Genomic DNA, 13,997 nt, shown 5'->3' with positions numbered 1-13,997 from the left:
TATCTCGAAAAAAAAAAAGACAAACTGAAAAATACCAGAAACCGAGAATTCCATTCACAAAAAATTACCATTAATTAAGCAACGACCAATTACAATCAATTACAAACCACTGGAAAGATACAAAGAGGTTAAACACCTCATGAAAGAAGAAAAAGCCATATACAAATGAAGCTTCAAAAAGGTAACTCGATTGAGCTGACTCAACCACCAAGTAATTTATTTTGTTTTGCTTCTTTTACTCTTCCATTCAAATAATGCAGCAAAGATCATCCCCTTTGAGCATGTTTTCAAAAGTCTTATTGATCTCTAAGAATAAGATTGAATGTGTAATGAACTTCTCCATATGACGTATACCTTCTTCATGTATTTGTCGGCAATGGGTGGAAGATCAGAATGTGGCTTATAGTTTCCAAAAAATATTCCTTTGAGAGTCCTTTCATGAACACATTCATGGGGTGTGTCTTGAACACTGCATCCTTGTGAAGAACCCCAAAAAGCACAATTACATTGCATCCTTCTTCATGAATTTGTCGACAAATATGCAGTATTTAGAAGACATTTTAGATTCCACCTTGAATTTACAATACATGACTGCAATTTAAAAAAAAAGAAAAGAAAAGAAATGTCATAAATAACAAATATCAAACAAGCACTGGGAGCACAAATTAGCAACAGGAGCAGGGGTACGAGGGAAGGATAAACTGCTTCCAAAAGATCTACAACTTAGAGAACCAGATGGTTATAAAAGAAAGTCAACATATATGTATCTAAAATGTATAGTCACAGACAAAATCTTCATGACTTGTATTCATGACTCTGACAGAATCAAAGTTTCAATCTATAGGCATCGAGTGCACAGTAAATATGCAGCCTATTCCAAATATCACGATAGATGCAATTTTGAACAGGGAGCCACAACCTATGTACCAATTATACTAGATTCAAGTCGTCATCAATTCGCTGTGGCCATTTGGAAGCATTTCAGAAATTCAGAGAGAAATAAAATACTCAATTACACTTTTTATTAATGGTTGTTGTATATTGTAATAAAAAGAGAAACAAACAATATCATCATCATCATTATCCAAGCCTTATCCCGATTGTTTGGGGTTGGCTAGAAGACATAATTTACTCTCGAGAAGAAAATAATGCTCACAAATTCAATAATTTTGACATGTTACTATGGGAGGTTGCAATGTGGCTACCAGTGAACTGGTTATACAATATCAGAGAGGATAACCATCTTATAGTGTGTAACACAAGGTAAATCTTACTCAAAAGTGCTTAAACAACACATTACTTCACTGTAAACCTCTTCAATATAAAGAAAATATCTGAGCAAGCAGCCCATACAAGTAAGTTTCTCCCTGTTGTGTTTTGTCTTTTTTTCTCCCCATGACTAGGCCATATTGCTTTTGCACACTTCATAAGATGCCCATAAAGTTCAAGTTTTCCTTTCTCCCTTTCTATGGATAGGTAGTTTTGACCTTTCACATGCAATAGAAATCCATTCACTCTTTCTCACTGTTTATGACTTTACATAGAAACCCAGCAAAGACACTCACACCACACTTCATATGCAAATAAAGAGCCAATCAAATGCATAATCTCCAAGTTGAACAGATTGCAAAATAATAAACAATCAAATAAAATGCAGTGTCAATTGAGGATATCAGACGAAATAATGTTACTTAATCAGAATTCCATCATGTTATTTTTTTAAAAGTCAAGTTCCATCATGTTATTCCAGTTCACAAAGATTCCATTATAATCTGCAAGTTGAGAAGAAATGCATAAATCTGAATACCAAGAAAATGAAAAGAAAAACAATAAAAATAGGTTTCACAAGACAATGGACACATCCACATAGGTATGAGAGGATTTGACATAAGAAACAAAAAAAACCATACCAAAAATCTTCAAAAGGTCTAGGCACACAAAGCCATGATTAACTTACCAAAGACCCTTTCGAAACATGCGATCTGGAGGTTTTTTTGCCAAAAGAAATGTTTTCAGCCATTTGGCCAGAGATTTACCCATTGTGCCATAACAAACCAGAAATTACAAAAAGGCTCTTGCAGCCTGCAATAAAACAAGGTGAATTCACTTCATCAAATGCTATAATACATGCCACAAACCCAAGTCTTCTACATCCATTTCCCAACTCATTAAAATTCATCAAGAGTTAGAAAGTAAAGAATAGCTAATTGTTTTCAGAAAAAATCAAATCAGCACAAGAGCTGTTAAGATTGTTGTCTTCAACAAATAGTGCAAATAATAATTCGTACCCATGCAAATAATAATAATGATAATAATTCAACACACAAATTTCCACTGAAACCCATTTACACATTTACAAGCAACAGAAAAACCATGAAAGAAATCTGGAGAAGAACTATAAAATGTCCTCTCAAAGCCCAAACTGGAAAAGATCTCTAAGTTATAGTACAAATTACAAAAAGACATGCTGTAAAAAGCTTAAAATAAATATAATGCACACCATATCAGCTTGCAAAAATTCTTAATTTCACTCTTAACACCTATTCTAGTGTATGATCCACTCGCTATGATCAATTATCAATGAAATAACTCCATTAAAAAAATTGAACAATACTTAAGCAAAAAGGCTAAACAAATTACTGTTCGTATTCTCAAAATCCAAATGCTTGATAGCAATGATCTCATTCAAACGAATGCACAATGTCCTAAAAAATATTCTTTCCCACATATACCTTTTTAAGTATTTTCTGTAGTGATTTATTGAGTATTTTTTTTTTCTGGTCACTTATTTTGCATCTAGCACTATGAAACAGAGGCATCCATTCACAAATTCTATTTTGAGATCTAATCACAAACTTTGGCATTAATTTAGACATGAAAGAAAAATATTTGTGTTTATTCGTGATAAGGGTTCGATTTCACTATGATAAATTGAAATCACCTAATTTATTATTAACCCAACCCAAAATTTTCTCTGCCATATGTACTTTTCTCTTCCACTTTTTATGATTGATTTCCTAGATTGTGGCTTCGTTCGAGCAAAGAAATCATACAAATGAGGATATATTCAGGCGATTTCAGCAGTGAAAATTGAGGAAAAAATGAGTTGAAATTTCAGCTGGGATATGGGGTTTTATTTTACTCAGAAAATCAAATTTTCAAATCAAATTTAGGATTTTTATGGTGATTTACAGACTATAAATCAAATAAAACTTTGGTTAATCGCTGATTTCAGTGACCTAATCCTGAGTTGTCTTCGATTTTCCTCAAAATGTTTCTCGTGCTCCTTGATATGCCAGCAGTGACAATGAGCCACATTACTCTGGTTCCAATTGAATAGATCTACTTATAGAATCAAATTAAGATGGGTGTAAGATCCAATGCAATTTAAAATACTGATGCAAACCTGAATTGCTATAAGAGTAGCCAATAAGAAGGAATGAACCCTGAAAATCCACAAAAAAAAAAATTTTCTTACTTAGCAGGCAAAAAGCCAAGCTTTGGCATCAAGGGAAGAAAAATAAAATGTAATTGTTAATTAAAAGAATTAGAGAGAGAGAGAGAGAGAGAGAGAGAGAGAGAGAAAGAGTACCACGCGTATGAGACCAACTGATAGCAATGGAGATGACCGAGATTTTTGGTGCAGAGAAGTAGCAACTAACAACGAAGAGCTATCTGCAAATCTCTTTGCATTAGGGTTTACTTACCTCGTCGACATGGCTCCCAATCTCTCCAACAACAAACCAAACCTTCACACAAATGACACAAACCAAATTATTGAGAGAGGAAGCAAAGGGTCTGTAGCCGCCAGGAGAGCCGAAGGCGAGCGAGAGAGAAGGAGCTTCATAAAGGAAATCTCTGAGTCACAGAGCACGCGGGAGGAGGGGGTAGCCCTGATATTTCAGTCGGTTTGTAGCATTTCGTTTTCGCGCGTGGGGCCTTTAAAGTGGATCAGGCCGTCTGTTTGCCTTAACATAAACGGACGATGGATATGGGAGAGCCGAAAGCACTGTGCCTTCTCGCCTACAGGCAGTTTTCCATATATATATATATATATATATATATATATATATAAACAAGTATGATAATTATTATATAATATATTTTTATTATATATTATATAATTATAAATAAGTTTATTATAATAGTTTATTACTATATATATTATACAATAATGTAATATATAATAATATAATATATTATTATGTATAAACAATTTTATTATATAATACATTTGTTTACAATAATATTAACAAGTTTATTATAATAAAACATTTGTTTACAATAATATTGACAAGTTTATAATAAACAAGTTTCTATTATAATAAACATATATATCATATAAAAAAGTTTAGAAACTTTTTTATATGATATACATGTTTATTATATATAATAAACAAGTTTACTATAATATATTTTATTATAATATATTATATATTAATAAATAAACAAGTATGTTATAATCGTTCTAATATATTTTATAATATATAATACAATCTTTTAATATAATTGTTATAAACAAGTATTAACCAGTATAATATACTTGTATATAGGAAGAGAAAAGTATAATACACTTGTTTCTCTCAACAATATAAACAAGTTACTTGTTTATATATTCTATTTCAAGCACTGACTATAAAGGATTTCTTTATAAAATTTATTTCCAACAAATTTCATTGTGATACTATTCACCGTTAGTTACCCTTTTTTTTAGATGGACCACCTACTTGCATCTATCTTTAAGATGGATGCTTTATACCTTTGGATCGCATATTATAAAAATGTGGTCTAGCCCGCATCAACTTTTCTTAATTAATTAAATATATTATAGTAATGTGGGGGAGGAAATGTTTTGTGTTCTCACAAGACTAAATTATAGATTTATTTTTATAACAGAAAAATTATTAGCTTTTAGAGCAAATTTGTAAATATATTCTTACTGAAATTCTTAATTTTTTTATCTAAAAAAGTATAGTTTCGTAAGTGTCTGACCCGTAGAAGTATTTATACATAATCCTCCAATAAGTTCATATGTGATATTGATTGCTTTCAACCCCATGACATTTCTTACATACGTACGTGAGGCAAATTTGCCAAGTGACATTAGATATTTATGTAAAACCCCTCTTTTTTTTAGAATCAAAAGAGAAATTTTTGTAAAACCCCTCTTTCTTTCTTTTTTTTTGAAAAATAAAACCCCTCTCTCTTTCTCGTCTCTTGATTGAAACTCTTCTCACTCTCTCTCATCTCTCTATTTGAACCCATCTCTCTCTCACTTTCATCTCTCTCATATCTCTATGGAAACCCCTCTCTTATCACTCTCTATAACAAGGAGCCATGAGTTTTCCATATCTTTGGAGGCTTGTCTAGATTTTTTATTCTCTCTACAGATATTTTGTTCTCTTTCCCTCTGTTTGTTGATACAGTGAGTCATGGTTTTGTTATAGTTGGACATCGTGTAAGCTTTTTCTATACATGTGGTTTTTCTTTGTATTTATATACATATCTATGTACTCTGTATGAAGGTTGCTTGAATATTTTTTATCGATAATGCATATCTTAGTAAAAAGATTATAATTTTGAAAATCTCTCTCTCTCTCTTTCTCTCTCTCCCTCTACAACAACCATATATCAATGTTTCTTACTTTATTTCATAAAAAATGTGTCTTCCTCTGGACTCCACAAGTATATATTATAATATACATAATATATATATTATAAACAAGTATGATAATTATTATATATTATATAATTATAATTAAGGTAATTATATATTATAATAAACAAGTTCAATAAATATTACAATATATATAATAATAAACTTGTTTTATTACTATAAATTATACAATAATGTAATATATAATCATATAATATATTTTTATTTATATACTTGTTTCAATGTTTTCAAAATCGAACTGGAAGGTTAACAAGTTTTGGGGCTGGGAGCGGTTTTGTTGAGGAATGATGTCTTGTATTCTGAGGAACTATATCTGTCAACGTTTGGATATATCCGTACATGGGATTCGATATATCTGGGACTTGATATATATATTCGTACAATGGTATTTTTGTAATTTGTTGAGATTAGGCGTTCATCAAAAGTTAAGGGTTAAGGGGAAAACATAGATCTCTTTGTCATTAGATAAAGATAAAAACAGAGAGGGGTGAGGAAAAGAGCGATTTGTAACCCTATTCTCTACTGCCAGTAGAGAAGTTCTAATATCTCGTGGACGTAGGCACGTTGTCGAACCACGTATATCTTTGCGTTGTGCTTGGTTGTCTGTTTCTTTTGTGTTTGTTTCTTCTTTTTTGTTTTCGTAGATTGCCTTTCATTTCTACAGGTTTGAACCAAAATCGGACTAATCAAGGCGGTTAACCGTTTTAACCGATCAAGTTGTTTTTTTTAAAAAAAACAAAAGGTAAAAAAAATACAAAAAAAGGAAAAGAAAAATATAAAAACTTAGATTAAGTGTATACTATTATATTACTTAGATTACAGAAAGTCAGGCCGCCAAAATATTTCAGTTACACAACTTGCGTAGCTATTCGCTCAATCCAACGGCATATATGGGTCGCAAACAACGTGATGCATGTCACTGACTTCTGAGACCTCTCGGGACTCGAGTTTGTCTTGTTCCGACTTATTGTAGTTACTTTATGTAGTTGTTTTTTTCTAATTTTCTCGGTTTATAATGAAAAAATAATATTACATTATTAAAATTATAATTTTCTTGTTTGCGGCATGCTTTGCCACATTTTTGCACCAGTTTGCATATATTGCTCTTTTCCACCCAATCTTGCTCACAACTACTGCTCAAAAACCCCCAAAACTGACATTAAAGTCATGGGGACACCTAGCTTTTGCGAGCACGATAGTTGGGGATAGTGCAACTTTAACTATAAGTTCCCATCCGCAATTCTTTATCCCAAATCACCCCACATAAAGTAAGGCCCTATAGCAATACCCATAAGGGTGGCTCGGGACTTACATAGGTACCCATAGAGACTTAGCCGCATTTCAACTTGTTCTTAGTAAGCAACCCCACCTTGGCCTAACCCACCCATATAAACTAGGTCAATATTTTTAAACCTTTTTGTGTACTATTTTGTATAGAGTAATTTTAGATAGAGAACTTGCTTGGTCTATCTAGGTAATTTTGAGTGTTTAGCCTAGCATATTTCGAGCATCATCTCTCAGGGTTGAACTAAGGTGAGATCCAATCCAAGTGTTAACCCCATGACCTCATCTTAGCTTAGGTCCAGGATGTTAAGTCAACTCAAGAGGAATCGTACAAATGCTAATATCCATGTGTGTAAATCTAGTCTCAACCTGCATGGAATCTTAATTAAGAGTTGCATGGGTGTAATTTTTGGACATTTAATTCAAAGATAAACATATGAGTAGATATGCCGCCAGTGGTCAAGATTAATCCAAGGATTGAAGTTAAATCAGGATCAATGGTCGTCAAGCACATACATGCTTATCAGAGGGAGGGACCCTATGAAAGGTCAATAGATATAATTTCAAGATATATCTGCAGGATATACCTCAAATATCACATATAGGGTAAATCAGGAGTTGCCATCAAAGGCCTCTATATGCATTGAAAGCCCTGAGAGCTGTTCATCAAATGCACAAATGGACTCACCTAAATACTATCAAAATATCTCAATATGAGGCTAAACTATGGAACTCATATTCCCATGGTCATTTCAAGCCTCTCCACACAGTATTAGAGATATTTGACGTAACTGATGTGTCTTGAGAGACTATGTTCGTCAAGTGGGTTTGACGAGCGAACCCCTGTGAAACCTCATCACTAATATAAAAATGAGGGCAAACTTTGCAGCTATTGATATTTAGCTATTGTAGATTTTTTTAGTAAAAAAAACACCGAAATTGGATACCATTTAATAAGATTTCCTTCACCGACCATCAAATATACTTAACTAACATCCTAACTAGTGATATGTGGGAATTGACTTGGAGTTATTGGGTAAAACATATTTGAGGCATGTTAAACCTCCTTCCAACATTTTAATATATTTAAAGATGATTCGACCCCTATTCAGTTCTAGTTGCCAGTCAGACCTATATGTATCGCTTGCCAGGGATATACATAGGAGATAGAATGACCTTCGGTCACTTCTCCCAATCTATAATGAGTTGTATCATGAGAGATGAATCATTGGATTCTTAACTCTGAGTCCTATCAACCATTGTCCACAAGAGATCCACATCTAAACAATCCCTCTTGTGAAAGTGTTTAAGGACATAAAAGTGACCATTAAACTGTCCCAATTTAACCAATGGACCCTCATATCAAACTGTCTCAAATTTAGCCATGGACTCTCTCTTTTTCTCTCTCTCTCTCTCTCTCTCTATATATATATATATATATATATATATGCCACCTGCAAATAGCATAAATGGGCATTTTATGACAACTCGTGCAATAATAGTTGGTTGGAACCGATATCTTGGAATTAGTGAAGACCACTAGGACTTGGCGAAGTTTCCCTTCAAAGTACAACTCATAGTCCATAAATAAAAGTTAGGATGTTATACAATGAGACTATTTACCTTTAGTACAAGGAAGTCACAACTATTTACAATTACCCGATGTGAAATCGAGGGCTTGGGTGTCACAAAGTTCAAGAACTTGTTTTTTGAAGTTTGAGCTTGGCCAATAGAATAAATGCAGCCATGTAATTTCACATCTAATTATTAAGATTAATTTTGATATTTCATTTTGTCAACACTCGACACAACACCCTAAAGAGGTTATCTTATTACCTTCTTTCTACCATATTCATATTGCAGTAGTAATTGAGTTCTCCACAAAGTTGTAGACACCCAATTTGAAATTACCTAATTTTTTAAGTTTTAAAAAGCCCTAGAATCTAAAAAAACCTACAACCTTAACCATCGAGGCAATACTAGCCTAGTAATCCCTAATACATCGTAGCCCATAATCTATAATCCTTATGAAAACTAACAAATCTATTCAAGCCACCAAATCTTATTAGAATATGTTCATATTAGTTGGAATACATCCTTATTGATCCAAACTTCTCCATAACAATGCAAAAATCTGAGAAAACAACCAACTGTAACCCTTAAAATGAGTCCAAACTAAACCAAACTATGGCTGGTAGATTTAGCATAATCTCCAATATAAGCTAGAGATAAGTCTGGGTTAGTGGCACATGTTGGGTGGCTGATAGCATTTAGGTCATAAAATCTTCCAAAATGTTTAGAAGGGTTTTCCGTGTTTCTAGGACTTTATATTTGACTATTTGTAGGATGGGTTTGATAGATTTGACTGATCAAGAGGCCTAGTCCTAATATAACCGTTAGGCTGGAGAGAAGAAGATCCCTTAGGCTAGAGAGAAAAAAAAGATCCCATTGGCTAGAATCCTTACATTAGAGAATCCCTTGAACCTAGAATCCATAGAAAATCTAAGATCCTAAGAAAAACCCTAATTTTAAAAAAAGCTTTAGGATGAACAATGCCCAAGCATCAAATCCCAAGGAAAAAAATGCCCAAGTGACAATTCTATAAATTCCCAAGAAAAGAGGAGGAGAATGGAGTAAATCAACCTACGACTTTATATGGGTCCGAACTTTGGGTTCCGGTGTCCCAGGCCGATCGGCCTGGACTATATAACTTCTCTTCTTTAAGTTTAGTTTGCTTTTAGTTTTTTTTCCATTTTCTAGTTTCTTTCTTGGTTTTTGCATGATTTTAAGCCAGGTCTCCCGACCATGTGAGAGGAGAAGGTCTGCTTCTATAGATCCAGTTTTCCATACATTATGATTTGATGAGACCCACTATTCTCTATTAGAAGTTTTAATCATTAGTCTAAAGCATGAATCATAGACGATATCTTCCTAAGATCTTATCAAATCTAGCTATAAATAGTTTGGCGCCTACCATAGGGCTATCGAGCTTGAAATTGTGCAATATCCATTAAAAAATGGAACTCCTTTCTAGGGCCTATTTTTGACAAATTAGGAACTCCAAAATACAATCCTACGCATATCAGAAGGTCAGGCAACCAAAATACTTCAGTGGTGCAACTTGCGTAGCTAATTGACTCAGTCCAAAGGCACATATGGGTCGTAGACAACGTGGTGCCTGTCGTTGACTTCTGAGACCTCTCGGGACTCGGATGTGTCTTGTTCCGACTTATTGTAGTTGCTTTATGTGGTTGTTTTCTTTTTTCCAATTTTCTTGGTTTATAGTGAAAAATATATATTACATTATTAAAATTATAATTTTCTTGTTTGCTCATGCTTTGCCACACATTTGCACCACTTTGCATTTATTGCTCTTTTCCATACAATCTTGCCTACAACTATTGCGCAACAACCCACAAAATTGACGTTAAAGTCATGGGGACACCTAGCTAATGAGAGCAGGATAGTTGGGGATAGTGCAACTTTAACTGTGGGTGCCCATCCACAATTCTTTATCCCAAAGCACCCCACATAGAGTAAGGCTCTATAGCAATACCCATAAGGGTGGCTCGGGACTTACATAGGTACCCATTGAGACTTAGCCGCATTTCAGCTTGTTCTTAGTATGCAACCCTGTCTTGGCCTAACCCATCCATATAAACTAGGTCAATATTTTTAAACCTTTTTGTGTGCTATTTTGTATAGAGTAATTTTAGTTAGGGAACTTGCTTGGTCTATCTAGGTTGTTCCAAGCCTTTAGTCTAGCATATTTTGAGCACCATGTCTCAGGGTTGAACTAAGGTGAGATCTAATCCAAGTGTTAACCCCATGACCTCATCCTAACTTAGGTCCAAGACGTTAAGTTATCAACGCAAGAGGCACCGTACAAATGCCCCTCAAACCTATAATATCCATGTGTGTAAATCTAGTCTCAACGCGCAGGGAATCGTAATTAGGAGTTGCATGGGTGTAAGTTTGGGATGTTTAATTCAAGGATAAACATATGAGTAGATATGCCGCTAATGGTCAAGATTAATCCAAGGATTGAAGTTAAATCAATATCAATGATCGTCAAGCACATCCATGCTTATTAAAGGGAGGGACCCTATGAGAGGTCTATAGATATAATTTCAAGATATGTCTACAATATATACCTCAAATATCACATATAGGGTAAATCAAGAGTTGCCATCAAAGACCTCTATATGCCTTGAAAGCCTTGAGAGCCGGTCATCAAATGCTTTAGCAAATGGACTCACCTTAATACTGTCAAAATATCTCAATATGAGACTAAACTATGGGACTCATATTCCCATGGCCATTACATGCCTCTCCACACAATATTAGAGAAATTTGACATAAACTGATGTGTCTTGAGAGACTCTGTTTGTCAAGAGGGTTTGATGAGCGGACCCTTGTGAAATCTCATCCCTAATATCAAATGAGGGAAAACTTTACAGATACTGATATTTGGCTACTATACATTTTTTTAAGTAAAAAAAACATCGAAATTGGATACCATGTAATAAGATTTCCTTCATCGACAGTCAAATATACCTATCCAATGGACCTACTTGTGACATGTGGGAATTGACATGGACTTATTTGAAAAAACATATTTGAGGCATTGTTAACCTCCTCTCAAGATTTTAATATATTTAGAGATGATTCGAGCTCTATTCAGTGCCAGCTGGCGGTCATACCTATATGCATCACTTGCCAGGCATATATATAGGAGATAGGTTGACCTTCGGTCACTTCACCCAATCTATAAGGAGTTGTATCGTGAGAGTTGAATCATTGGATTCTTAACTCTGAACCCTGTCAATCATAGTCCACAGGAGAGCCACATCTAAACAATCCCTCATGTGAAAGCATTTAAGGACATAAAAGTGACCACCAAACAGGCCCAAACTTAACCAATGGACCCAGCTGTCTCAAATTTAGCCATGGATTCTCTCTCTCTCTCTCTCTCTCTCTCTCTCTCTCTATATATATATATATATATATATACCATAGTCCACAGGAGAACCATATCTAAACAATCCCTCATGTGAAAGCATTTAAGGACATAAGAGTGACCACCAAACAAGCCCAAACTTAACCAATGGACTCAGCTGTCTCAAATTTAGCCATGGATTCTCTCTCTCTCTTTCTCTCTCTCTCTCTCTCTCTCTCTCTCTATATATATATATATATATATATATATATATATATATATATATATATATATATATATATATATATATATATATACACCATAGTCCACAGGAGAACCATATCTAAACAATCCCTCATGTGAAAGCATTTAAGGACATAAGAGTGACCACCAAACAAGCCCAAACTTAACCAATGGACTCAACTGTCTCAAATTTAGCCATGGATTCTCTCTCTCTCTCTCTCTCTCTCTATATATATATATATATATATATATATGTATGCCACATGCAAATAGCATAGATGGGCACTTTGTAACAACTCGTGCAATACTAGTTAGTTGGACCGATATCTCGAGACTAGTGAAGACCACTCAGACTTGACAAAGTTTCTCTTCAAAGTACAACTCATGGTCCATAAATAAATTTGGGATGGTATACAATGAGACTATTTACCTTTAATACAAGGAGGTCACAACTATTTACAATTACCCGATGTAAAATTGAGGGCTTGAGTGTCACAAAGTTCAAGATTTTTTTTTTTGAAGTTTGAACTTGTCCAATAAAATAAATGTAGCCATCTAATTTCACATCTAATGGTTAGAATTAATTTTGATATTTTATTTTGTCAACACTCGACATAACACCCTAAAGAGGTTATCTTATTACCTTCTTTCTACCATATTCATAATGCAGCAGTAATTGAGTTCTCCACAAAGTTGAAGACACCCAATTTGTAATTACCTAATTTCTTAAGTTTTAAACACCCCTAGAATCTCAAAAACCCTACAACCTTAACCATGGGGCCCATACTAGCCTAGTAATCCCTAACACATGGTAGACCATAATCTATAATCGTTACGAAAACTACCAAATCTATCCAAGCCACCAAATCTTATCAGAATATGTTCAAATTAGTTGGAAGACATCCTTATTGATCCAAACTTTTCCATAACAATGCAAAAATATTAGAAAACAACCAACTGTAACCCCCAAAATGCGTCCAAATTGAACCAAATTATGGCTGCTAGATTTAGCATAATCTCCATTATAAGCTAGATATAAGTTTGGGTTAGTGGCACATATTGGGTGGCTGATAGCTTTTGGGTCATAAAAGCTTCCAAAAAATTTTGAAGGGTCTTATGTATTTATAGGACTTTCTACTTGACTAGTTGTAGGATGGTTTTAATAGATTTGACTTATCAAGAGGCCTAGTCCAAACATATAACCCTTAGGCTGGAGAGGAGAAGATCCCTTAGGCTAGAAAGAAAAAAAAGGATCCCTTTGGCTAGAATCCTTACATTAGAAAATCCTTTCAACCTAAAATTCATACAAAATCTAAGACCCTAAGCAAAACGCTAATTTCAGAAAAAGCTTTAGGATGAACAATGCCCAAGCATCAAAACCCTAGGAAAAAAATGCCCTAGTTACATTTATATAAATTCTGCAGAAAAGAAAAGGAGAATGGAGCAAATCAACCCACGACCTTATATGGGTCCGAACTTTGGGTTCCAGTGCCTCGGGCCAATAGGCCTAGACTATATAACTTCTCTTCTTTAATTTTAGTTTGATTTTAGTTTATTTTCTATTTTCTAGTTTCTTTCTTGGTTTTTGCATAATTTTTAGCCAACTCCCCCGACCATATGTGAGGAGAAGATCTGCTTCTAAAGATCCAGTTTTCCATTCAGTATGATGTGATGAGACCCATTGTTCTCTATTAGAAGTTTTAATCGTTCGTTTAAAGCATGAATCATAGAGGATTTCTTTCTAAAATCCTATCGAATCTGGCTATAAATAGTTTGGCGCCTACTATAGGGCCATCGAGCTTGAAATTGTGCAAAATCTGTTAAAAAATGGAACTTCTTTCTAGGGCCTATTTT

The 13,997-nt window shown here is 34.1% G+C and overlaps 1 long non-coding RNA gene across 1 annotated transcript; it reads right to left on the bottom strand.

Annotated features, from left to right (window-relative positions):
- Positions 1–48: 48 nt before the first annotated feature.
- On the bottom strand, positions 49–3,867 carry LOC105421476 (uncharacterized). Its single transcript, XR_016055236.1, has 4 exons — positions 3,593–3,867; positions 3,407–3,446; positions 1,958–2,082; positions 49–591 (listed from the first exon to the last, which is right to left on the bottom strand). It is a non-coding gene; the product is annotated as an uncharacterized LOC105421476 (long non-coding RNA).
- Between the last annotated feature and the right edge of the window lie 10,130 nt (positions 3,868–13,997).

The sequence above is a fragment of the Amborella trichopoda genome, chromosome 5 (assembly GCF_054954075.1).
Source record: "Amborella trichopoda isolate Santa Cruz 75 chromosome 5, AtrichopodaSantaCruz75HAP2 v2.0, whole genome shotgun sequence".
NCBI classification, from domain to species: domain Eukaryota; kingdom Viridiplantae; phylum Streptophyta; class Magnoliopsida; order Amborellales; family Amborellaceae; genus Amborella; species Amborella trichopoda.
Note: the sequence above shows the minus strand (reverse complement) of the source record. Positions and strands in the feature narration are given on the sequence as shown.